Genomic DNA, 25743 nt, shown 5'->3' with positions numbered 1-25743 from the left:
CACACCTGACAAAATTATCAAAATATTGGTGGATCACCATATACAGGAAGTAACATGGTTAGTCTCTCCCTCTCATTTCTCTTCCAGCTGCTTTCCTCTCTCAGTTTCTTCTGTGACTCGATTTGTTTTTGTGCAACCTTGTTTTGTTCAAATTGACTGCCATGTTTCCTCAAGCTACAACACTGGCTCCATTTTAAAATCTGTGTTTGGCTATGCAGCTCCTTGGGTTACACTGAGGTTATGAGAGGTGACACCATCAGGTTTCAGTTTTCTGCTTCATACATTCATCATATTTTTACCAAGACTCACTATAATTAGACATATGGGTTCTTTGAGTGATGTGCTTTTTATTTGAAGTCACAACTGAAAGCTCTTGAAAGTTCATGGTTTGTGAATGAATAAAGACATATGTGAGTAGCTTGTTAAAGATTGAGGCACCAACCGAAGGAGGTGAATATAAACTGAACGCATCAATTAATTGCTTTGTTTGCAGTTAAAGCTTACATTCCATGCATAAAATGTAAAATTAGCACATATGTCTTTTTTTCAGCACTTCCTCACTCCCCTCCAAGGAACTTCTGTTTATCTCAAAGAACTGTCTAGAATATAAAGCTTATGCAAGTAATGCATTCACTTCAGGTGGCATAGTCGTTCAATAAAATTGCTACATTTATTAATGTTGCTATTGTTGTCATTGTTAATTCACATTATGTATACAATTTGAAAGATACAGCAACATTAATCAACGTCTAATCTCATTCCCCAGGAACCAATGCTTAATGCTTAATCCTCTCAGGAAGTTATCAATTTTCTGTTAGAAAATTCAATCTAAAAGCTAGGATGCCCTTATGCCTATTTTGAAAATATAATTCATGGTTAAACTCACTGCATATTGCACAGTTTATTTTCTGTTCCGATAGAAAATATTGGTATGATAGACTATGTGAAAGTTAAAAGCTAAGGAAAGAATAAGATGCAAACAGAGAGTCAGCCTGATGGTATACTCAGCTCTCTGATGTACTTGCTCTGATGCGACAGCTGCTGTTCTTTGGGATTTGAATTAAACGTCATCATTATCTTTCAGCTGATAATCTTTCTGAGACAAATGAATAGTCAGATGATACTTCCAAAGCACGTCAGTTCATACAGATCTGTATGGTATAGTTTGGAGCACAGCACAATCATATCGATAAATGGTAACATTCATTAATCAGGTCACGGAAACATTTTATATTTGAACAACATTATAGAGCAGCATAACCTTAAAAGTAACTCGTGGAATCTTCATTGAAGGATTTTAAGTGCAGAAACAAATACAACAGGGATACTTCAATGGCTGACACAGGCTCAACATGTCGCTCAACACCTTTCGTCAATCTATTTATGTTACTAGTGAACCCAGAATTTACTACACTTCAGATTATTTAATGCTGATATTCAGTTACAATAGGAGAAAGTGAGGACTGCAGATGCTGGAGATCAGAGATTCAGTAACAATAAACTAGCATGGGCACTTTTTTAAAGCTGAAAATGGTGTTTTGTGGATCATTTCACAAATACGGAGCACAATCAAGTCCAAATTTTGACCTGTTAAATCAGATGATAAAAATGGGCTTTCAAATTATGCCTTTAGCAGAGTAGAACATCTCAAGGTCTAGCAAATAGAATTTGACACCAAGCTTGAAAGAAAGATTGATCAAAAAAGAGATGATTTAAGGAATGCTTATAGGAGGAGAAGTAAACAAGGGATTAGAGGAGGAGAAGTAAGCAAGGGATTAGAACTGCAGAATCCTGACTGTGTGGGAGCAAGCCATTTGGACCATCAAGTACATACCAATCGTCCGAACATCATCCCACCCAGACCAACCTCAATACCCTATCTCTGTAACTTTGCATTTCTCATGGCTAATCCATTTAACCTAAACACCCCTGGACACTATGGGTAATTTAGCATGGCCAATCCACCTAACCTGCATACCTTTGGACTGTGGGAGGAAACCGGAGCACCCAGAGGAAACCCATGCAGCCACAGGGAGAATGTGCAAACTCCAAGCAGTCACCCAAGGGTGGAATTGAATCCATTTTGTGTGCGGCCCCAGTGCTAACCATGGAGGAAACTTTCTGAGGCTGGAGGCTGAGGTACCTGAAGACATGCTAAGCAGTACTGCAGCAATTAAAGCCGGGGGTGCACCAAAGGCCAGAACTGATGCAGCAGAGATCTCAGAGGATTATGGGGCTAAAGAAATAGCAAAGCCATGGCCACAAAATGATTTGACACTGTTAAAACTTGAAATGTAAGCATTTCATTGAGAAGTGCAGAAGTGAAGGGTCAACGAGATTTGATGAGGATATCAGCATCAGAATTTGGAAGTGCCCAAGTTTACAATGAGGATGGAAGATGGCAGATTTGCTACAAGAATATTGGAATTGCCAAGTCTGGAGCAAAGAATCACATGAAAATGCTCAGCACCAAGTGAGCATGCAAGTTGCCTTTCTTCCCATAGTTCAAGCTTTTCTGTTTCCAAGGGATGTTGTCAAAGTTCTCCCTCTGTTTGGAAGTCAAGTTTTATTTCCAATTCACTTTTCCTGTCTTTAACTCCCTTTTCATTTTTTTCTAAATCTTCCAATTCAAGTTTTTTAAAAAATTTCTAACAATATTTGTTCATTCTAGCTGTGACTTAGCAATTTCAAGTTGCTCTTTTTAATTCTCAATGTTAAACAATCCCTTTAAACATCTCATACAAGAGCCTCAGATCTCTGCTGCATCACTTCTGGCCTTTTGCACATCCTCACCTTGATATGCTATCTCTCTCAATGTTTGCCTTATTCAATGATATTTCAAGTAATCCACTTGTTATGTCTTCTCAATCCAGAAAAGTCTCAGCAACAAAGCCATTTTCAATGTCCAATGCACATGATAGTTCCACGTTGCCATTTCATTCAAACAATCACATTTCTGTTTGAAATACAATGACTTCCTATCCTGCCAAGGTTATGATCCAAGGTGATGGCAATATTGGATAAGTCATCATAGAGTGAAACCTGACTTAATATATCAGAGGTTTCATTTTGTAGTTTGATTACAGGGCAGTTCATCACCATAAAACCATAAGACATAGGAGTGGAAGTAAGGCCATTCGGCCCATCGAGTCCACTCCGCCATTCAATCATGGCTCATGGGTATTTCAACTCCACTTACCCGCATTCTCCCCGTAGCCCTTAATTCCGTGTGACATCAAGAAATGCCTTGAAGACATTTAGCGTCCCGGTCTCCACTGCACTCCGCGGCAATGAATTCCACAGGCCCACCACTCTCTGGCTGAAGAAATGTCTCCACATTTCTGTTCTGAATTTACCCCCTCTAATTCTAAGGCTGTGTCCACGGGTCCTAGTCTCCTTGCCCAACGGAAACAATTTCCTAGCGTCCACCCTTTCCAAGCCATGTATTATCTTGTAAGTTTCTATTAGATCTCCCCTTAATCTTCTAAACTCCAATGAATACAATCCCAGGATCCTCAGCCGTTCCTCATATGTTAACCTACCATTCCAGGGATCATCTGTGTGAATCTCCGCTGGACACGCCCCAGTGCCAGTATGTCCTTCCTGAGGTGTGGGGACCAAAACTGGACACAGTACTCCAAATGGGGCCTAACCAGAGCTTTATAAAGTCTCAGTAGCACAACGGTGCTTTTATATTCCAACCCTCTTGAGATAAATGACAACATTGCATTTCTTAATCACAGACTCAACCTGCATGTTTACCTTTAGAGAATCCTCGACTAGCACTCCCAGATCCCTTTGTACTTTGGCTTTACGAATTTTCTCACCGTTTAGAAAGTAGTCCATGCTTGTATTCTTTTTTCCAAAGTGCAAGACCTCGCATTTGCTCACATTGAATTCCATCAGCCATTTCCTGGACCACTCTTCCAAACTGTCTAGATCCTTCTGCAGCCTCCCCACTTCCTCAGTACTACCTGCCTGTCCACCTAACTTTGTATCATCAGCAAACTTCGCTAGAATGCCCCCAGTCCCTTCATCCAGATCATTAATATATAATGTGAACAGCTGCGGCCCCAACACTGAACCCTGCGGGACACCGCTTGTCACCGGCTGCCATTCCGAAAAAGAACCTTTTATCCCAACTCTCTGCCTTCTGTCAGACAGCCAATCCTCAATCCATACCAGTAGCTCACCTCGACTACCATGGGCCCTCACCTTGCTCAGCAGCCTCCCGTGTGGCACCTTATCAAAGGCCTTTTGGAAGTCTAGATAGACCACATTCACTGGGTTTCCCTGGTCACTGAACATATTCACAACTGGCTGCCAATGGTATTTTAATAGCAGGACAAATTATTTATTACATCCAAGAAAAAGTTAGAAAAATCTTAACTTAAACAGTATAAACAAAGATTATCCTTTTCCTCACCTATCCATTGTGGATATTTGATCCCTGTGAAGTATCACTCCAATCAATTCTACTGAGGCATTTCGAGCCGCTTGGGCAGAAACCAAAAAGCTAAACTCCAAAGTTAATCATCTTTCAATTACTACTTGAGCTTTGTTCACATTGGTACAGGGTAAATAAGATTAGAGAGGTAAATGGTGGCTTACAGATGGATGCGGGAAAAATGGGTTCTAATTCATGAACCACTGGCAATACTACTGTGGAAAGAGAACACAGTTCCAATAGACTTCATTTGCCCTGTAGAATTACATAACTAGGGTTCTATATAGGAGTTTAAACTAAGTTGGGGAGGTGGGGAGGGGAATGGGGAGGGTTCCATTTAAGGTAGATTTTGAAAAATCCAAAAAGATTGAGAGAGAATGTCGCAGGGCAGTGAGGAGGCAAATTATTGTCAAACTCCCACGTAAGATTATAAGCAGAAGAGTGCAGCAGAAAGCAGAACTAGAGTAATTAATAATGGTTATAAAGGCAAAGCTTATGGCTTTTTTATCTGATTGCATGCGATATCTGCAACAAAATAGATGAGTTAATGGCACAAAGAGAAATAAATTAATATGACTTGGCAGCTATTATAGAGACATGGTTGCACAGTTACCAATATGGGAACTCAATATTCAAGGGTATTTGACATTCCAGAAGAATTGGCAAAAACAAAAAGGGGCTTGGGGCAGTTTTGCTCATAAAGGAAGTTATCACTGTCATGGTGAATAGTCAAGGTGCAAGAGGTAGTCAATGGTCTTGTGTATTATTGCTAGACTATTAATCCAGAGACTCAGGTAATGTTCTGGGGACCTGAGTTCGAATTTTACCATGGCAGACTTAAGGATTTGAAAGAACCAACCATGATTGAGAAAAACGGTCAAGGAGAGCTTCCAATCAAAAACTGATGGACACAAAGTGACAAAACCTACTGCAAGGCCAGAGGACTAAGAACTTATTTTTATGATTAAAAAGCTAATTAAAAAAGGGAGAAAACTGATGATGGAAATGAATTGGCAAGAAATATATAACCAAAGAGCATGCGATTCTACAAGTATATAAAAATAGAGTGGCTAAAATGAGCATGGAACTCTTGGAGGATACAAATGCGGGGTTAAAAGAACAAAGAACATTACAGTGCAGGAAGGCCCTTCGACCCTCCAAGCCAGCACCAATCCACATCCTCTGTCTAAACTTGTCACCTATTTTCTAAGGATCTGTATCCCTCTGATCTCTGCTCGTTCATGTATCTGTCTGGAGTCATAGAGATGTACAGCATGGAAACAGACCCTTCGGTCCAACCTGTCCATGCCGACCAGATATCCCAACCCAATCTAGTCCCACCTGCCAGCACCCAGCCCATATCCCTCCAAACCCTTCCTATTCGTATACCATCCAAATGCCTCTTAAATGTTGCAATTGTACCAGCCTCCACCACTTCCTCTGGCAGTTCATTCCATACATGTACCACCCTCTGCGTGAAAGAGTTGCCCCTTAGCTCTCTTTTGTATCTTTCCCCTCTCACCCTAAACCTATGCCCTCTAGTTCTGCACTACCCAACCCCAGGGAAAAGACTTTACCTATTTATCCTATCCAGGCCCCTCATAATTTTGTAAACCTCTATAAGGTCACCCCTCAGCCTCCGATGCTCTAGGGAAAACAGCCCCAGCCTGTTCAGCCTCTCCCTATAGCTCAAATCCTCCAGCCCTGGCAACATCCTTGTAAATCTTTTCTGAACCCTTTCAAGTTTCACATCTTTCAGATAGGAAGGAGACCAGAATTACACGCAATATTCCAAAAGTGGCCTAACCAATGTCCTGTACAGCCACAACATGACATCCCAACTCCTCTACTCAATATTCTGACAAATAAAGGAAAGCATACCAACTGCCTTTATTGTAAATGATGCTATCATTCCAGTCCCTACCACTTCCGCTGGCAACGCTTTCTAGGCATCCACCACCGTCTGCATAGAAACTTCCCACGTATATCTCCCCTAAATTTTCCCCTCTCACTTTGAACTCATGACCCCTAGTAATTGAGTCCTCCACTCTGGGAAAAAGTTTCTTGCTTTATCCACCCTGTCTACACCTCCCATGATTTTGTAGGCCTCAATCAGGTCCCCCCTTAAATGCCTTTTTAACAATGAAAGTAATCCTAATCTACTCACCTCTCCTCATAGCTCGCACTCTCCATACCAGGCAACATCCGGGTGAACCTCCTCTGCACCCTCTCCAAACCATTCAATTCCTTTTGGTAATGTGGCCGAACCAAAGTCTTATACAATTGTAACATGACCTGCCAACTCTTGTACTCAAAACCCATCCAATGAAGGAAAGCATGCCATATGCCTTCTTGACCACTCTACGGACCTGCATCGGCACTTTCGGGGAACAATGGACCTGAACACCCCGATCTTTCTGTCCATCAATTTCCCCAGGACTTTGCTATTTACTGTATAGTTCGCTCTTGAATTGGATCTTCCAAAATGCATCACCTCGCATTTGTCTGGATTGATCTCCATCTACCATTTCACTGCCCAACTCTTCAATCTATCTATATTCTGCTGTATTCTTGGACAGTCCCCTTCACTATCTGTGACCAATATTCTTTTCATCTGCAAACTTGCTAATGAGGTAACCCATACCTTCCTTCAAATCATTTATGTATATCACAAACAACAGTGGTCCCAGCACGGATCCCTGTGGGACAGCACTGGTCACAGGTCTCCATTTTGAGAAGCTCCCTTCCACTACTACTCTGTCTCCTGTTGCCCAACCAGTTCTCCATCCATCTAGCCAGACACCTTGGAATCCATGAAACTTCACCTTCATCAGCCTATCAAGGGAACCTTAGCCATGTTTATGACATCTACATTTCTTCCCTCATCGATCAACTTTGTCACCTCTTCAAAGAATTCTATTAGCTTTGTAAGCTTTGACTTTCCCTGCACAATACCATGTTGCCTATCACTGATGAGGAGAAAGTGAGGACTGCAGAGTCTGGAGATCAGAGCTGAAAATGTGTTGGTGGAAAAGCGCAGGTCAGGCAGCATCCAAAAGCAGGAGAATCGACGTTTCGGGCATGAGCCCTTCTTCAGGAATGAGGAAAGTGTGGCAAGCAGGTTAAGATAAAAGGTAGGGGGGAGGGACTTGGGGGAGGGGCATTGGAAATGCGATAGGTGGAAGGAGGTTAAGGTGAGGGTGATAGGCCGGAGTGGGGGTGGGGCGGAGAGGTCAGGAAGAAGATTGCAGGTTAGGAAGGTGGTGCTGAGTTCGAGGGTTGGGACTGAGACAAGGTGGGGGGAGGGGAAATGAGGAAACTGGAGAAATCTGAGTTCATCCCTTGTGGTTGGAGGGTTCCTAGGCGGAAGATGAGGCGCTCTTCCTCCAACCGTCATGTTGCTATGGTCTGGCGATGGAGGAGTCCAAGGACCTGCATGTCCTTGGTGGAGTGGGAGGGGGAGTTGAAGTGTTGAGCCACGGGGTGGTTGGGTTGGTTGGTTGGTCCGGGTGTCCCAGAGGTGTTCTCTGAAACGTTCCGCAAGTAGGCGGCCTGTCTCCCCAATATAGAGGAGGCCACATCGGGTGCAGCGGATGCAGTAAATGGTGTGTGTGGAGGTGCAGGTGAATTTGTGGCGGATATGGAAGGATCCCTTGGGGCCTTGGAGGCAAGTGAGGGGGGAGGTGTGGGCGCAAGTTTTGCATTTCTTGCGGTTGCGGGGGAAAGTGCCGGGAGTGGAGGTTGAGTTGGTGGGGAGGGTGTGGACCTGACGAGGGAGTCACGAAGGGAATGGTCTTTTTGGAACGCTGATAGGGGAGGGGAGGGAAATATATCCCTGGTGGTGGGGTCCGTTTGGAGGTGGCGGAAATGACGACGGATGATACGATGTATATGGAGGTTGGTGGGGTGGTAGGTGAGGACCAGTGGGGTTCTGTCCTGGTGGCGATTGGAGAGGCGGGGCTCAAGGGCAAAGGAGCGGGAAGTGGAGGAGATACGGTGGAGAGCATCGTCGATCACGTCTGGGGGGAAATTGCGGTCTTTGAAGGAGGAGATCGAGGGCAGGTAAGAGGCCAGCATGGGTTGTCCAGGTGGATGGGGTGTGTTGGACGGGTGAGAAGGGGTCATCAGAGAGTGGGCGAGAATCCTGGTTGAAGTAGTAGGCGTGGAGTGAGATCGAGGGCAGGTAAGAGGCCAGCACTGATAAGCCTATTTTCCTCCAAATGGGTATATATTCTCTCCATTAGTATCTTCTCCAGTAGCTTCCCTACTACTGACGTCAGGCTCACACATCTGTAATTACTTGAATTATCCCTGCTACCCTTCTTAAACAAGGAGACAACATTAGCAATTCTCCAGTCCTCTGGGTCTTTCCCTTCTTTCAAGGATGCTGCAAAGGTATCGATTAAAGCCCCAGTTATTTCCTCTCTCACATTCTGGGGACTTGTCCACCTTAATATCTTTTAGAATACACAACGCTTCCTCCCTCCTGCTGACTTGGCCTAACAGTACTCAAAGATCTAGCCTTAACCTCAACATCCGCCCTGTACCTCTCCTCGGTGAATACCGATGTAAGGTACTCATTAAGAATCTCTGACTCTACGCATATCTTTCCTCCTTTGTCCTTGAGTGGGCCAACCCTTTCCCTCGTTACCCTCTTGCTCCTTATATAGGCTTTGGGATTTTACTTAACCCTGCTAACTAAGGATATCTCTTTTAGCCCTCTTAATTCCTCATTTCAGATTTGTCCTACATTCCCACATAAGTGGGCGGCACGGTGGCACAGTGGTTAGCACCGCTGCCTCACAGCGCCAGAGACTCGGGTTCAATTCCCGACTCAGGCGACTGACTGTGTGGAGTTTGCACGTTCTCCCCGTGTCTGCGTGGGTTTCCTCCGGGTGCTCCGGTTTCCTCCCACAGTCCAAAGATGTGCAGGGTCAGGTGAATTGGCTATGCTAAATTGCCCGTAGTGTTAGGTAAGGGGTATATGTAGGGGTATGGGTGGGTTTCGCTCCGGCGGGTCGGTGTGGACTTGTTGGGCCGAAGGGCCTGTTTCCACACTGTAATCTAATCTAATCTAATTCCCGATATTCTTCCAAAGCTTCGTCTGACTTCAGTCGCCTAGACCTTATGTACGCATCCTTTTTCCTCTTAGCTAGTCTCACATTAAAAATGCGGAGCAGGGTGATGGCAGGTAATTAAAATCAAATATTTTGCAATTGCCTTCAGCTTGGAGGACATGAGAAACAACTCAATATAACAGAAACAGGCGTGCTAATGGGAGGAAGGATCATATCACAATCTCTGTCACAAGGGACAAAATACTGGATAGACTAATGGGACTAAAGACAGATAAATCACCTGGGCCAGAGGGTCTGGAAGCAAGCGGCATTGGTCAAACTATTTCAGAATTCACTAGATTCCAAGAAGGTTCCAGTGGAATGAAAAACATTGTGGCCCCCTTCTCCCCACTCATGCTATCTCCCTTGCTCATGTCCTCCACCCTCACGTACCCACCTCCGTTTTCTTTCCCCATACTTCCTTGCTCATGCACACTCTCCCCTTATGCCCTGCCATTCAGCTCTTCCAACACTCCTCTCTTTTCCTCCCTCGTGCTCACCTCTGCCCTAGCTCATGCTTCCTCCCCACTCTGATGTTTCCCCTCCTGCACCCTGTCACTCTTACAGAATCACACACAAAGCAATCTGTTTGAAATAATATAGTTATAGAGTCATAGAGATGTACAGCACGGAAAAAGACCCTTTGGTCTGACCTGCCCACGCCGACCAGATATCCCAACCCAATCTAGTCCCACCTGCCAGCACCCGGCCCATATCCCTCCAAACCCTTCCTATTAATATACCCATCCAAATGCCTCTTAAATGTTGTCATTGTACCAGCCTTCACCACTTCCTCTGGTAACTCATTCCATACATGTACCACCCGCTGTGTGAAAAAGTTGCCCCATGGTCTCTTTTATATCTTTCCCCTCTCATTCTAAACCTATGCCCTCTAGTTCTGGATTCCCTGACCCCAGGAAAAAAGACGTTGCCGATTTACCCAATCCAATTAAGGAAATATTTATAAGTCCAAGCTCAGACATTACTCTTCCAACCTTAGTTTTTCTTGGAAAATTGACACAAAGAAAATTGAGGAAGGTCTAAAACTTTTGGAAAGCAATCAACAAATAATGAAAATTAAAACAGATGAAAAAGGCTAACATCTCAGAACTTTGTCACTCACGACAAGGCATCATCACTGTTATCTGTCTCCAAACCCTGTACTACCTGTCGATCTTCCTTTCCACCTATCCACTCCACCCTCCTCTCTGACCTTTCACCTCCATCCCCACCCCCATTCACCTATTGTACTCTTATGCCACTTTCTTCCCACCCCCACCTCAGTTATCTCTCCACTCTGCAGGCTCCCTGCCTCAATTCCTGATGAAGGGCTTTTGCCCGAAACGTCGATTTTCCTGCTCCTTGGATGCTGCCAGACCTGCTGTGCTTTTCCAGCACCACTTTAATCCAGACTGAGCCTTCTAACTACCTGATTGCAGGAGTTGATAGTCCCGTTAGCCACTTCCGCAGTGTGTCGTGTCGCAATGTGCTCAACTCCATTCCACCCTTTTGTCTGACCCTGTGCCAGTGAAAATTGCATCAGTTGGGGCACTTCTTTGTCGAGCCTTGCGAGTAAAACTTCAAGCAGTTATCTCTGTTTCTATCTCCACAAGCAGTGTCTGACCTATTTAGTATTTGCATCCCTTTCTGTTTATATATCAATCTTCAGTTATGAGCAGAGATTGGAGAGTTTGTTCTATTCTCCTTGGAGAAAAGCAAGCTGAGAGAATACCTATTAGAAATTTTCCAGTCTCGAGGTCGAGATGGAGTGGGTGGAGAGAAACTGTTCCTGCTCCTAAAATGATCGAGAATAAGAGGGCATAGGTTGAAGTGATTTGCAGAAGTAGAAAATGTGATGGGACAATAAATCTTGGCTCAAATCAAGAATGCGCTGCCTCAAGTACTATGGAGACTGGCTCAATTGACTCATTGAAGAACTCAGCATTTAATCATTTGAATAAGAACAATGTGCAAGAGTACAGGGAAAGGCAGGAGAAAGGCAATAATTTCTAACCATTGGAATATGTTTTCCCTAGAGCATCAGAGGCTGAGGGGTGACCTTATAGAGGTTTATAAAATCATGAGGGGCATGGATAGGGTAAATAGACAAGGTCTTTTCCCTGGGTTGGGGGAGTCCAGAATTAGAGGGCAAAGGTTTAAGGTGAGAGGGGAAAGATTTAAAAGGGTCCTAAAAGGAGCAACTTTTTCACACCGATGGTGGTGCATGTATGAAAAGAGCTGCTCGAGGAAGTGGTGAAGGCTGGTACAATTGTAACATTTAAAAGACATCTGGATGGGTACATGAAGAGGAAGGGTTTAAAGGGATACTGGCCAAGTGTTGACAAATGCTGATGGCCCTGCTACTTCCTGCTTCCTCTATTCTCTTGATTACCTCTTCCATCTGTGTTCAAGGCTCCTGACTCCATTCCCAGGTTCAAATGGTTTCGCTTCTCAATGCTCTGCCCTGCAATTGTTACTTGTCAGCAGAGCCCCAGTTATCTCCTACTTGGGTAGCTGGGGGAGCGCCTGATATAAGTTAGGGAGCCAGCCCAATCTCCGTTACCTGAGGTCTTCTAGGGAAATTCTTTCAATTTATGGTCTGCTGCATCCTATTCTTTTTATGTCACACATTTATGTCTGTTAGGTAGTGATGTTTATTTCATCTCACCTCACACAGCATTCTGGAAACTACAAAGATATACCAATCAAGTTATATTATTCCATTATATTTCACATGCAGTTTTAATTATAGTGGTGCTAACATGAGGAACTGGAATATTTTGTTCAAATTACACCTGGTACACTTAGAATTTAGTTCTAATTTGATTCTGGAGCAATAGTCTGACCTGAGATGCAAATGAGTAATATCCTTCACTATTTTAAGTTGTGCTGACTAAACTAATATAGTTTCACTGCATTTGTCATCTGTCACTAGGCCCTATTCTGCAGGATCTCCCAGGTGAGTAAAACTGAGTTTTGAAGCTCTTTAAATTAGAGGAATACAATGTAGGTTATTCACAAATAAAAATACTGGACTGCGTATCAGTGAGTGATGATTTAGGGTTTACCATGAAGCAGATTTATAGAACTCATATGGTGTGGAGATCAAAACATTTGTTGGATTAAGACAAGAGTCCCAGAAGGTCCCAGATTTGATTTGATCTTGGGACATGAACATCTTAATCATGCAGCACTGGGGTTACTGACATATGGAGATAAACTGTGTTCTTGGTTTTGATCACTGTCTTGTCTCCCAGATTAAAAACTGGGTTGGACTCAGCTGGATGACCTCCATGGTCAATTATTTTTTAAAAAGTGAATGCTTGTTTATTATTATTAAAAAAAAAAGTGAACTCCTAGGACTGAACCCCAATGGCAGTTTGCCTTGAGTAGAAGGGAGAAAAGCAACCACATGATTACACTTGCCATTTTTTTTAAATAAGGGAATGCAAATTTGAAGCAGGTTGTTGAAGAATTTAATGATAGGAGAGTGCAATCTTGACTTGCACTCTGTTTAATAATGTTCTTTGACATTCTCCTGTTTGACATAGTATGATAACAAATCTATAATTCAAACATTTGCTGAAGTGTTCGTTACCTTTATAGATTGAGAGATTGTTAATGAATAAACATGGAATCTTCTGGTGAGATAGGAATTTCAGAAATCTGAGGAGTGAATTAGTCTGCTAAACACACAAATCATGAGCAATAGACATTGTTATGGTCCAAGAAGACAATATTCAATGCACCTGCAAGCTGTCGTATGCTTTTCAATGGAAATATTACAGTCATTAACCATCTTTTCTTCTGGGTTATTTCAGGTAAATGTGGGATTTAGTTCATATAGTGTAACCAACTATTTACAGTTGCATGTCATCTGACAAGCTGCAGATAGTTGGTTTACTGGATCAGTGAAACAGCAAAACCAGGTTCGAAATGAATGCTGTCGGCCATCTTGTCTTCTGTTCTCTGTACCGGGAGTGTTTTCTGTGTGTTTCATCTGTTATTCTGTCCTCAATGCTATAAGTATGCAGATGGTTAGATTAGATTAGATTAGATTAGATTAGATAACTTACAGTGTGGAAACAGGCCCTTCGGCCCAACAAGTCCACACCGACCCGCCGAAGCGCAACCCACCCATACCCCTACATTTACCCCTTACCTAACACTGCGGGCAATTTAGCATGGCCAATTCTCCTGACCTGCACATCTTTGGACTGTAGGAGGAAACCGGAGCACCCAGAGGAAACCCACGCAGACACGGGGAGAACGTGCAAACTCCACACAGTCAGTGGCCTGAGGCGGGAATTGAACCCGGGTCTCTGGCGCTGTGAGGCAGCAGTGCTAACCACTGTGCCACCCTAATTAAATTCCCAAGATCGTATTCCCAAAGGTGTATTGGATCTTGTCCCGTTGGTATTTGATCATAGAATCCCTACAGTGCTGAAGTGGGCCATTCGACCCATCAAGGCCACTTCGAGGAGCATCCCACTCAGCTCCACCCCCTACCCTATCCCTGTAATTCTGCATTTCCCACGGCTAAACCACTCAGTCTCCATACCCCTGCACACGATGCACAATTTAGCATGACTAAGAGGAAACCAGGGCACCCAGAGGAAACCCACGCAGGCGCAGGGAGACTGTGCAAACTCTACACAGACAGTTACCCGAGTGGAATCAAACTGAGTGGACTAAACATTGAGCCACCATGCTGCCCACTGGTAGGGTAATCAGTATTATTGGCTATTATGAGCTGAGTTAATTTACCTTGTAAAAAGACACAAAAATAATTTAGACATATATTTCCTAAGAGGAAAAATTGAGCTGTCTTAATGAAGCATTCATCTGTGCTCAGCAGAAAATTTGTACAAATAACTTGATTGTTGCAAACTTTGATTTTCACGTTGCTCCATTGTAATTCAAATTTGCTGTCGGTGTGGAATTGTGTATTTCTTCAGTAAGTTTAAAGTAACAATTCAGCATTTGTACTTTTCTGATAGTGTAAATTTAATAAGGAACAAATTTGCAGCGAATTACTGCAGTTGGTTTCAAGCTAACAATGTAGATCCTGACGTTGTACATAGACAAACAAAAATCGCAGCGAACTGAATAAAAATGCAAATAGTTTCATTCAGAAAATAGTTATGTAAATAGCTATGTTTATTAATATCCAGTGATTAATGTGTGTTAATGAGGTTTCTGAAATAAAATGTCTAAACAAAACATGAAGAGTAATTCTATCTCTCAACATCAAAACAGTATTCAGTACAAATGAGTAACAAGTAACACTGAGTGCTACTGTGCTTTTCCAAATTCAGTGATGTCTAAAAACCAGATACTAAGCTAACGCTTTCATTAGTTCTTTTGTTCTGCAATGATTTATTGCTTTGTGCATTAAAAAGATAAATAATGTGACAAACTCAGATTCTCTGATTAGTCTGCACCTAAAATTGCTTAATAATGTTTTACTAGCAGGGATCCTCTGTTACAGGATTATTCCATGGGACAGAAATAACTGGAGCATTGCTTTTACGTTGACGGTGCTACATAAATGCAGGATATTGTTGTAGTAAACATTTAATTTTAATTTATCAAGATATTAAGTGAGTGCATGTAGATATTTTTTGCAACTCGAGCAGTCTTCCATAAAAATTGTTGGGTCAATATTTAAATACTATCTTGAGTGTAAATTCAAATGCTTCAACAAAGACTAATTTTACAATTTTGCATTTGGAAGAAATTGCAGTGTTGAAAAACTGAAGTCTGGCCCAGTTTCTAAAATTCAGTGACCTCCTTAATGAATGAAATTTTCCTTGCATTCTGAAGGATGCTTCAGGCAACAATCCAAGAATGCTGGGGTACAGAACTGATGTAAATTGGCTATGTGCATCATTTCCCTGCGGAGTTTCATAAATGACTGTAGTGGCAAGGACATTATGATTTCTGAAGGTCAGTTGATGCCTATCAATAATTCACACCAAGGGCAAATTTGAAGGGAGGGAAGTGTGAAACATTTGTGTTGAACAATTAATTATTTCTTTCAGCTACATTTTTAACAATTGAATGTTCTGCTTCAAAGAAATTGTTTTTTAAGTATGTACTTGCTACTCCAAAGACTTAATTCACAAACACCAAGAGATTCAACTTTTCATAGAGGCCTATTGCATGGAGACAGGCCCTTTGGTCCAAACTGGCTCATGGCAACCCAGATATCCATCCATGCTGTAACCACCTTTCCCTGCTCTTGGCCCATATCCTTCTATATCTTTCCTATTCATGTATTTGTCCTTTTAAAAGTTGGTAATGTACGTTCCTCAATGTTGTCCTTCTGGCAGCTCATTCCAGTTGTGTCCCACCTTCTGTGTAAACACATTGCCCCTCAGGTTCCCTTTTATTCTTTCCTCTCTCACCTTAAACTGATGCCCTCTAGTCCTCGATTCCCCAATCCTGGGAAAAAGACTGAGTGCATTCACCCTATCCATGCCTCTCCTGGTCTTATGCACTTCGGTCAGATCCTCCCTCAGTCTCCCATGCTGTAAAGAAAAGAAATCCTATCTTTTACAACTTCTACCTATAATTGAGACCGTTGAGTTCTGACAACATGCTTGTAAATTTCTTCTGTGCTCTTTCCAGTTTAGTAACATCCTTCCTATAGCAAGATGACCAAAATTGAACAAAATACTCCAAGTGCTGCCTCACCAACATCCTATACAACTGCAGCATAACTTCCCAACTACGATACCATATGCCCTGACTGATGAAGGTCAGTGTCACAAAAGCCTTCTTCACTGCCCTGTCTACCTGTGACTCTACTTTCAAAGAACCATGCACCTGATCTCCAAGGTCCCTCTGTTCCGCTATACGCCTAAGGCCTTGCCATTCACCATGAAACTCCTACTTGATTTCACTTTCCAAGATGCAAGACCTCACACTGATCTAGATTAAACTCAATTTGTCATTTCTCGGCCCACTTCCCCAGCTGATCAAGGTCCTGCTGCAATTTTTGACAACATTCCTCTCTGTCCACCTCCTATTTTCGTGTCTGCAAGCTGACTAATGATGCCTTCTACATTCTTGTACAAATCATTGATATAGATAACAAACAGCAATGAACCCACCACTGACCCCTGAGGCACTCCAATAGTCACAGGCCTCCAGTCTGAAAAGCATCCTTCCAATATTACCCTCTGCTTCATACCATTGAGACCATTGTGTATCCAATTTGCCAGTTCTTCCTGCTTTCCATGCAATCTAACCTTCCAAAACAGCCTGTGTGGAACCTTAAAGGCCTTATCGTAATCCAGATAGGCTACCTCTACTGCCCTGCCTTCATTAACCTTCCTGGTTACTTTATCAAAGAACCCTTATCAAATTTGTGAGGCACGATCACCCTTGCACAAAGCCATGTTGACTATTCCTAATTAAACTCTGTCTTTCCAAATGCATGTATATCTTATCCCTCAGAATCTACTCAAGTGACTTAGCTACCACAGATGTTAAGCTTGTTGGTCATTTCTGTTGGTTAGGGCATGCAGTTGTAATTGCATCCTTGACCCCAACATTGCCAGCCTTGGGCAGGGGAAATATTAGCCACGACTCTGATCCTGACATCAACCACGACTTTGCTCTTGACCGCTTCTGAGTTCCTGCTGTTAGTGTGTGAATCTCGGGTACATAAAGGATTTGTGATCAACCATTGTGCAATAGTGACAAAGTACAATTTGTCTTTTGACATTCAAGACCAATAACATTGATGTCAGCCTGATTAAAATAAAGTTTGCTGAGATTTCTGTTTCAACCAGGAGCATTACTCTGGAACTGGGAGAGTGAAAATTGACACTTATGGCATTGAAGGCTTGTAGCAACTAGGGAGAAGCTTCATTTTCACCTTTGATTTTAGTGGTGCAAAATGTGAAATGTAGTCAGTTACATTTCCTTTAAGGAGGGACCCATTGACAAGTTAAGTCCCTGTTTTCAAATCTGGGGACAGTGCTGAGCTGGAAGGTTGGAACTGGGTAAGGTGTAGGGAGGGGAAATGAGGAAACTGGCGAAGTCCACATTGATGCCCTGGAGTTGAAGTGTTCCGAGGCGGAAAATGTTCCGTTCTTCCTCCAGGTGTTGGGTGGTGAGGGAGCATTGGTGGAGGAGGCCCAGGACCTCCATGTCTTCGGCAGAGTAGGAGGGGGAGTTGAAATGTTGGGCCACAGGACAGCGGGGTTGATTGGTGCGGGTGTCCTGGAGATGTTCCCTAAAGCGCTCTGCTAGGAGGCGTCCAGTCTCCCCAATGTAAAGGAGACCGCATCGGGAGTAACGGATACAATAAATGACATTGGTGGATGCGCAGTAAAACTTTGATGGATGTGGAAGGCTCCTTGGGGCCTTGGATGGAGGTGAGGGAGGAGGTGTGGGTGCAGGTTTTGCAATTCCTGCAGTGGCAGGGGAAGGTGCCAGGACGGAACGGTGGGTTGTTGGGAGGTGTGGACCTGAGCAGGTAGTCACGGAGGGAATGATCTTTGCGGAAGGCGGAAAGGGGTGGGGAGGGAAATATATCCCTGGTGGTGGGAGCCATTTGGAGGTGGCAGAAATGTCGTCAGATGATGTGGTTTATGCAAAGGTTAGTCGGGTGGAAGGTGAGCACCAGGAGGGTTTTGTCCATGTTACGGGCGGAGGGGCGGGATGTGAATGAGATGCAGACGAGATGCATTGGAGGGCATCTTTAACTATGTGGGAAGGGAAATTGCGATCTCTAAAGGAGGAGGCCATCTGGTGTGTTCTGTGGTGGAACTGGTCCTCACTTTAGTTCTTTGTGACTTGGTTTTGGTTGTGTTGTTCAACATTAGGCCTTCTAGTACTCACCCACTCCCATTCTCCATCCATGTCAATTCCCCAGTGCTCCTACCCAAACTAACCCACATACTCAGTCACCCTCATGTCATAACCTCCATATCAACCCACGGTCCAACAGCTTTTGGTTTCAATGCAAACTTCGTTGCCTCTTCCAGATACCCCAGTCATTTTGTGACAGCACTAAGAGGCAAGGTAATACAGAAGTACTGGAAGGCTGTGAGTCCTAAGTAAGGCAACAATATACAATAATGCAGAGCAAGGCAAGGACGAGATGCCTTGAGCATCCAAGAAGTGCGAAGTGAGTGAACACTAAGAAAGCAAGCACCGTGGACGGCACGGTGGCACAGTGGTTAGCACTGCTGCCTCACAGCGCCTGAGACCCGGGTTCAATTCCCGCCTCAGGCGACTGACTGTGTGGAGTTTGCACGTTCTCCCCGTGTCTGCATGGGTTTCCGCCGGGTGCTCCGGTTTCCTCCCACAGTCCAAAGATGTGCAGGTCAGGTGAATTGGCCATGCTAAATTGCCCGTAGTGTTAGGCAAGGGGTAAATGTAGGGGCATGGGTGGGATGCGCTTCGGCGGGTCGGTGTGGACTTGTTGGGCCAAAGGGCCTGTTTCCACGCTGTAATGTAATCTAAATCTAATCTTACTATCAGCTCATAACTGTCCATCCATCACTGCTCCTTATCTTAACTCAGCACTAATGCATGCCCTTCGCTATGTGGCTTGCACTCTTAATGCCAATTCACCAAGTGCCTACCATATAGAAAGGAAATGAAATTAAGTTCTAGACACCTATTGTACAGTTCAGCATATAAAATACCAATGCAAGCACAATCAATTAATCCAAATCCCCTCAAAAACAGCATCCTAAATAGAAAAATAAAAACATTTATATTCATTCTGACAGAGCAAAGTCTCTTATTGTTTTAATATCATTTTGAGCTAGCAAATAAAATGTGAATTTACAGCTTTTTACTCACTCATGGGATGTACACATTCCAATTATGTCAATATCATTATTCAGGTCTTACTCCTCTTGAACTGAGAAACTTGCTTTGCCATTTCAAAGAGTCATTCAGAATCAATCAGGGCCAGACCAGGTAAGGTTACCAGATGTTCTTCCATAAAAGGTATGAGTGAACTAGATGGGTTTTTACATAGTCACTGTCAATCAAAATATTAATTTTCAGATTTTCATTGAATTTAAGTTTCACCATCTACAGTGTAATATTCGAACCCATTAGCACAAGTGTCAGGATTACCAGTTCAATTACATTACTACTGTATCACCATGTACCACTATGCTAATGAGAGGCTGCAGAAAGGACTGGGGAAGCTGTCAAGCAATATTATCAGAATAATATCAAGGCTAAAGTTGCGAGAACAGATTTATAGTTCTCTCACACAAGCCAGGTAGCTTCTTTTGATATTCATGATGTGGAGGTGCCGGTGTTGGACTGGGGTGGATAAAGTTAAAAGTCACACAATACCAGGTTATAGTCCAACAGGTTTATTTGTAAGTACAAATCTTTGGAGCTATCTGACGAAGGAGCAGTGTTCCGAAAGCTTGTACTTTCAAATAAACCTGTTGAACCATAACCTGATGTTATGGGATCTTTTGATATTGAAAGGGAAAGGATTTAATTAACATGGCAGCTTGACAGTTCCACATACCATCAAGACCATTTACAACTTCATTATAAAAGTGCAGATCACATATAAACTGAAATTCTTCCTGGAGTGAAACATAAGGCCGCTTGCCCTGTGTATTAAACAAGCACTTTCAACTACTGAAAGCCCTGGTATTGGTCAAGATGCAGGTTGCTACAAATTGGTGGGAGCAATGCAGCCAGAACCAGAGAGAAAAGCCAAACAAAAAATAAAAAAGACACTTAAAGGAAAGAATTTGTGTACATCAACAGACCTAGGTCCATCTGACCAACAAGTGAATCAAAAAATGACCATTGCTGTATAGCCAAAAACGTATCATTGTCGGTTAAATTCAAAGTACTATGGCCTGTACTTTGATCTCCAGAATTTATTTCCTCCTCTATGGTTTCTTCCCATAACATTTGTGTCAAATCCTCTCTTTTGACAGTCTTGCTCCTGAATGAGAACATGCATTTGGGACTTGAATGTGATGTCGGATGGTTGCGGAAGAATGGATTTAAAATTTTTTGTCACTTTCTCTGCCATTTGCTAATGAAGAACTTTTATGACCATTTTTTATCTTCCTATTAATGATGAAACTTGGTGTGAATTATTCTTGGGTTGAATAGGAATCAGTCAGACAAATTGATGACCTTGGTGGCTTCCATATTTGTGACAGTTGTGTAACAGTGAGGCTTGATTATGGTGCACTCTTCCCAGTAAAGTTCTAACACCTGTTTTGTGTTTGATGAAAATGTAACAGAAAATTTTAGGCATTATTTACTCCTTTCATTCACATTAGAGACAACAAATTGCATATAGGGTAAACATGAAATACTATTCATCTGAAAATCAAATGTCTAAATGTCATAATTAACTGAAAACAAAAACTAACTAACTCACGTTTTTTATTTTATATCTGAAAATTGAAGAGTAATGATTACAATGAGTCAAATGTATGAATCGGTCCGGGACTTCCTAGTATCTTTTACTTTCTCATTCAGGAATACTCAGGTAGTCTCATACACATGCATGTCGACCTATAGAATTATGATAATTAGGCAACGTTAGGAGAATTAACTATTCTTTCAGAGAACCTAGTGAGTTCTCCTCTCAAATTTAAGAAAGAAATTCAGAAGGGCAGGCCACTTTTCTCTAAATAATTTCTCAACTCCTTCACCTTGTCTCAGTTTTGTCCTTACTTTCAATTGAACCAGTAATTTTAAAAGTTGAACCATCACCACTCTTCACTTTGCGTCGAAAGGTAATCAGAATTCTACATCTTGGGTAAGGTGACCCTAATAATTCCAGGACTGATTTGCCTCATTATTACTACATTGAAGTGGAGACATTGTGATGCAGAGATAGACAATTAGGATTAATCTTGCATATACACAGGGTATGTATGTGCAAATATGCTTGAGGCAATCAATTCTGAGATATGATTATGATTTTCCAAATTCTAACTGCATAAAACTACATTGATAATGATACTCAAGTGCAAAATCAAAGTTAGGATAAAAACATACACTCAAGGTTCATAACATTTCACAAACGGCAAATTACAGTAGCCTTGTGTTGACACTCAACAATTTTAAATTAATGAGATATATCTTGCGTGCTAACTGAAGCACTGAGTATAACCAGCTATCATTATTCACAATCAAGAGCTTCCACATCACTGTATCATAAAAAGAATGGACACAAACTTGTCACATGTCTCCAGACATACTTTAAAGCATTATCCCGTTACCCACTTTGTGCCCTCGGTTGTACAGAGCACACAGAAGTGTTGTATCATTTGAAAATTGGCAGTGCAATTTCAGAGGTGCATCTTTGACCTTTGTCTTATTTAAATTATATTTAGATTAGATTAGATTAGATTACTTAGATTAGATCACTTAGTGTGGAAACAGGCCCTTCGGCCCAACAAGTCCACACCGCCCCGCCGAAGCGCAACCCACCCATACCCCTACATTTACCCCTTACCTAACACTACGGGCAATTTAGCACGGCCAATTCACCTAACCCTGCACATCTTTTGGACTGTGGGAGGAAACCGGAGCACCCGGAGGAAACCCACGCAGACACGGGGAGAACGTGCAAACTCCATACAGTCAGTCGCCTGAGGCGGGAATTGAACCCAGGTCTCTGGCACTGTGAGGCAGCAGTGCTAACCACTGTGCCACCGTGCTGCCCTAAAATTTAAAACATCTTGCCTCAATCAAAAGGTGGGGTGCTTGTCTATCCACATAATAATAGATGTATTAAGACAGTAGTCAACCAGTGGTACTGAAGTACCACAAGTATAGTACTTCAAATCCAAAACTATGAATTGCCCAAATACCAGACATTACTTTCTTTGGGTGCCAGTCAACAATGCAAAATTTATATTGTTTACCTGTCCATATGTTTTAATTGTTTATATTCAGTAGCTTGTCATGATCCAACTCAGTGAGAGAGGTCCAATCCACCCCTCTATTTAAAATGTACATTTTAAGCACACGTCAGCAGTCTTTTGGAATGACAACATTAATCTGTCAACAAGTAATCCAAAATCTAAAACATTTAAGTCTGGCCAGGGGGAAGAATGCACTTGAGACACCTTTCCTGAACTAGGTAGTTTAACTCATTCCTCAATATTATAAACAATGAAAGAAGTTTCCCAGAACAATGATTGTAAAATGTTACATACCAGATACTCAATGCTGAGTTATGGAGGCATGTACTCAAACTGCTCATTTTTGATTTGAAGGGGAGAGGAATTTTTGAAACTGAGAAAACAAATCCGACAATGAAGCTGCCCTAGTTATGTGCAATTGATTTGCTGAGAGGAAGAGAATCCTGGGTTCAGTTCATGTCCATGCTGAGGTAATTAATCTCAGCCAGAGCAGCACTGAAACTAGTACACAATCACACTCCAGCAAGCTGGACAAAACAGATAAGATTTTTTAGTCTAGATGATAATCAGCATCTCTGAATACGCAGGGTAGGCTATGACAGAAACACTAGAACGATATCCAATACAACCTACCATGCTCAGGAAAGGGCAGAACATACACGAGTTTTAAAAAAAAAAGTAAACGTACAAAAAAAAACTGGTGTTCAATATAAATGAGTTAATTTCACAGGAGACAAATTACACATAGATTGTCACAGCACAGAAATCGGTCAAAACCACATTTATTGCCTTTATGCCTCTTAGTTCCTACACCCGTCAATACAGTATATTGCAGTGAATAATTTGACTTCTAAAGCAGGGACAAATCCTTCTAAAAACAGGGCTGGACCTTTTTTTTAAGTATATTCATGGCTCGGCCAGCATTCATCACTTATTCCTAATAGTCCTGAAGAAGGTGCTGACAGGCTGTCTTCTAGAAAGGCTTCAGTCCTTGGAATGTGAGGCCACATGCTGGTGGAAGCAAGTTCTAGGATTTTGACTAAGCAACAGCGAAAGAACAATGACGTGATTCCAAATCAGGATGGTGTATGGTTTTGTGGGAAACTTCCAGATAGTGACATTCCCATGCATCTGCTGTCTTATCCTTCCATTTGGTAGAAGTCACAGGTTTGTCAAAGGAGCCATGATGAGTTACCATGGTGTATTTTTTTTTTTAAATGGTGCTTATTGCTGCCACTGTGTGCCTTTGGGGAAGGGTATGAATACTGAAGGTGGTGAAGAGTGATGCCGATTAAGTGGACTGCTTTGTCCTGGATGGTGTCAAGCTTCTTGAGTGTTGCTGGAGCTGCACTCATCAAGTAGGGAGAATTCCACCATACTCCAGACTTGTGCCCAATAGAAATGGACAGGAATTGGTGAGATAGGTGGTGAGCTATCCCAAGCAGAATTCTGGCCTGTTCTTGTAGCCACAGTATTTATGTGACTGATTCAGTTCAGCTTCTGCTCTACGGTAATCAGCAGGATGCCAAGAATAGGAGATTTTATGACAACAGTGTCATTGAATGCAGAGTGATGGTTAGGATCTTCTTCGTTGAAGATTATCACTACCTGGCACTCGCATCTCACAAATATTGCTTGCTGGTCATCAGGTCAAGCTGGACACTCTCAGGATCTTGCTGCAAATGGATACAGACAGTTTCCGAGCGGTCTCATACAGTGCTAAACGTAAAAACATCAGCGAATTTCCCCACTTCTGAGCCAAATGCACACTATCCTGAGAAACTCCTGCAGTTTGGATTGAGGTGAGTGGCCCATCAACAACCAACAACCATTGGTCTCTGGAGCAAAATGGAGAGACAGAGCTGCATGTTGGTCACACCAGCAGCTCCTCTGATGACAGAGATTTGCAGAAGGAGATCCACAAACAAACGAACAGGCAAACTATCAAGTTGCGGGAAGGAGAGGAGCAGGCTCCTGCAGTCCAGAAACAGTCACCGCGCGGGGCCCAGTGAATCCCAGGTACCCACCGCAACATAGTTCAGGGCACCCACGTGCAGCAACACTCTGAACCAGGAGCAGAGCAAAACGGGAACTCTGTCTGATTCAAAACAAGACACTGATGGCATTATCCTCCCGTCAATGACTCCGATCGGGACAGTGGCCCCAGGGAATGACAGGACAGCTACCTCCGAAGGTGCAACAGTTAACCCATACCACAGAGATACAGGAGCTTGCCCGGTGACAAGACAATAGGAGAACTTGATATTGGCCAATTTGGTTTAATTGCCCCTTGAGATTCAATGGCATTTCCATCTCAGAATTCTGAGTACCAACATTGTTGGAATTACCATTGACCAGGAACTGGACAAGCCATCTAAGTACTGGGGCTACAAGAGCAGGTCAGAGGCCGGCACTCCTGCATTGAGTATCTCACTTCCTGACTCCCAAAAGCCTTTCCACCATTTGAGGCAAAAGTCAGGAATGTGATGGAACATTCCCTACTTGCCTGAATGAGTGCAGCTCCAACAATCATTAAGAAGCTTGATACCTTCCAAGACAAAGCAGCCCATTTGATTGCCATCCCATCCACAGTCAGTCCCTCCACCTCCACCATCAACACCCACTAGCAGGAGTGCATCCCATTTACAAGACACACTACAGAAATTCACACAACAGAAATTCCCCAAGGTTCCTCAGAAGGCATTATCAAAACCCATGGCATCTATCATGCAGGCGGACAAAGGCAGAAGACACATGTGAAAACCTCCCCCTGTAAGTGTCCCGCCAAGCCACTTACTATCCGGACTTGGAAATATATTGCCATTTCTTCACTGTCACTGGGTCCAAATCTTGAACTCCCTCCCTAATGACATTGTGGGTCTACCTATAGCCCATGGATTGCAGGCATTCAAGAAAGTTGTTCACCATCCACTGCTCATTGGAACAGCAATGGAGACAAGCCAGGGATAACCACATTCCATAAGCTATAAAATAAATGTTAATATTGCTGGTATGACAGAAATTCAGTGATGGAAACACAAGTTAAAAACATACTTCAATATTGGAATTGGTTTTGTACCTGACTAATTTGTTTAAAAGCTCACAGAACAAAAAAGGTATACATTTATATTGTGTTTTTCAAAACCACCAGATGGACAAAATCCAAAATATTTTATCACCAATAAAGTATTGACTGAAATGCAGTCGATTATAATGTCGGAAACATTGCAAATAATCTGTGCTTAGCAACCCCACCTTCCCCTCCCCCCCCCCACCATTA

General features: G+C 42.7%; 1 protein-coding gene and 1 long non-coding RNA gene across 4 annotated transcripts in view; one reads left to right on the top strand and one right to left on the bottom strand.

Annotated features, from left to right (window-relative positions):
- znf385b (zinc finger protein 385B) overlaps positions 1-25743 on the bottom strand; it is a 433921-nt gene that overhangs the window by 383788 nt on the left and 24390 nt on the right. The window lies entirely within an intron of this gene.
- Positions 1-25743, top strand: part of LOC148149605 (uncharacterized) — a 43638-nt gene that overhangs the window by 612 nt on the left and 17283 nt on the right. Inside the window, exon 2 of the long non-coding RNA XR_015757529.1 lies at positions 19437-19512. This is a non-coding gene — a long non-coding RNA (uncharacterized LOC148149605). The remainder of the gene's footprint in view (positions 1-19436; positions 19513-25743) is intronic.

Source organism: Chiloscyllium plagiosum, unplaced genomic scaffold (assembly GCF_037043375.1).
Source record: "Chiloscyllium plagiosum isolate Xiang-an unplaced genomic scaffold, Cpla_swu_hap1 HiC_scaffold_7, whole genome shotgun sequence".
Lineage (NCBI taxonomy): Eukaryota > Metazoa > Chordata > Chondrichthyes > Orectolobiformes > Hemiscylliidae > Chiloscyllium > Chiloscyllium plagiosum.
This window is presented reverse-complemented; position numbering and strand designations above follow the sequence as displayed.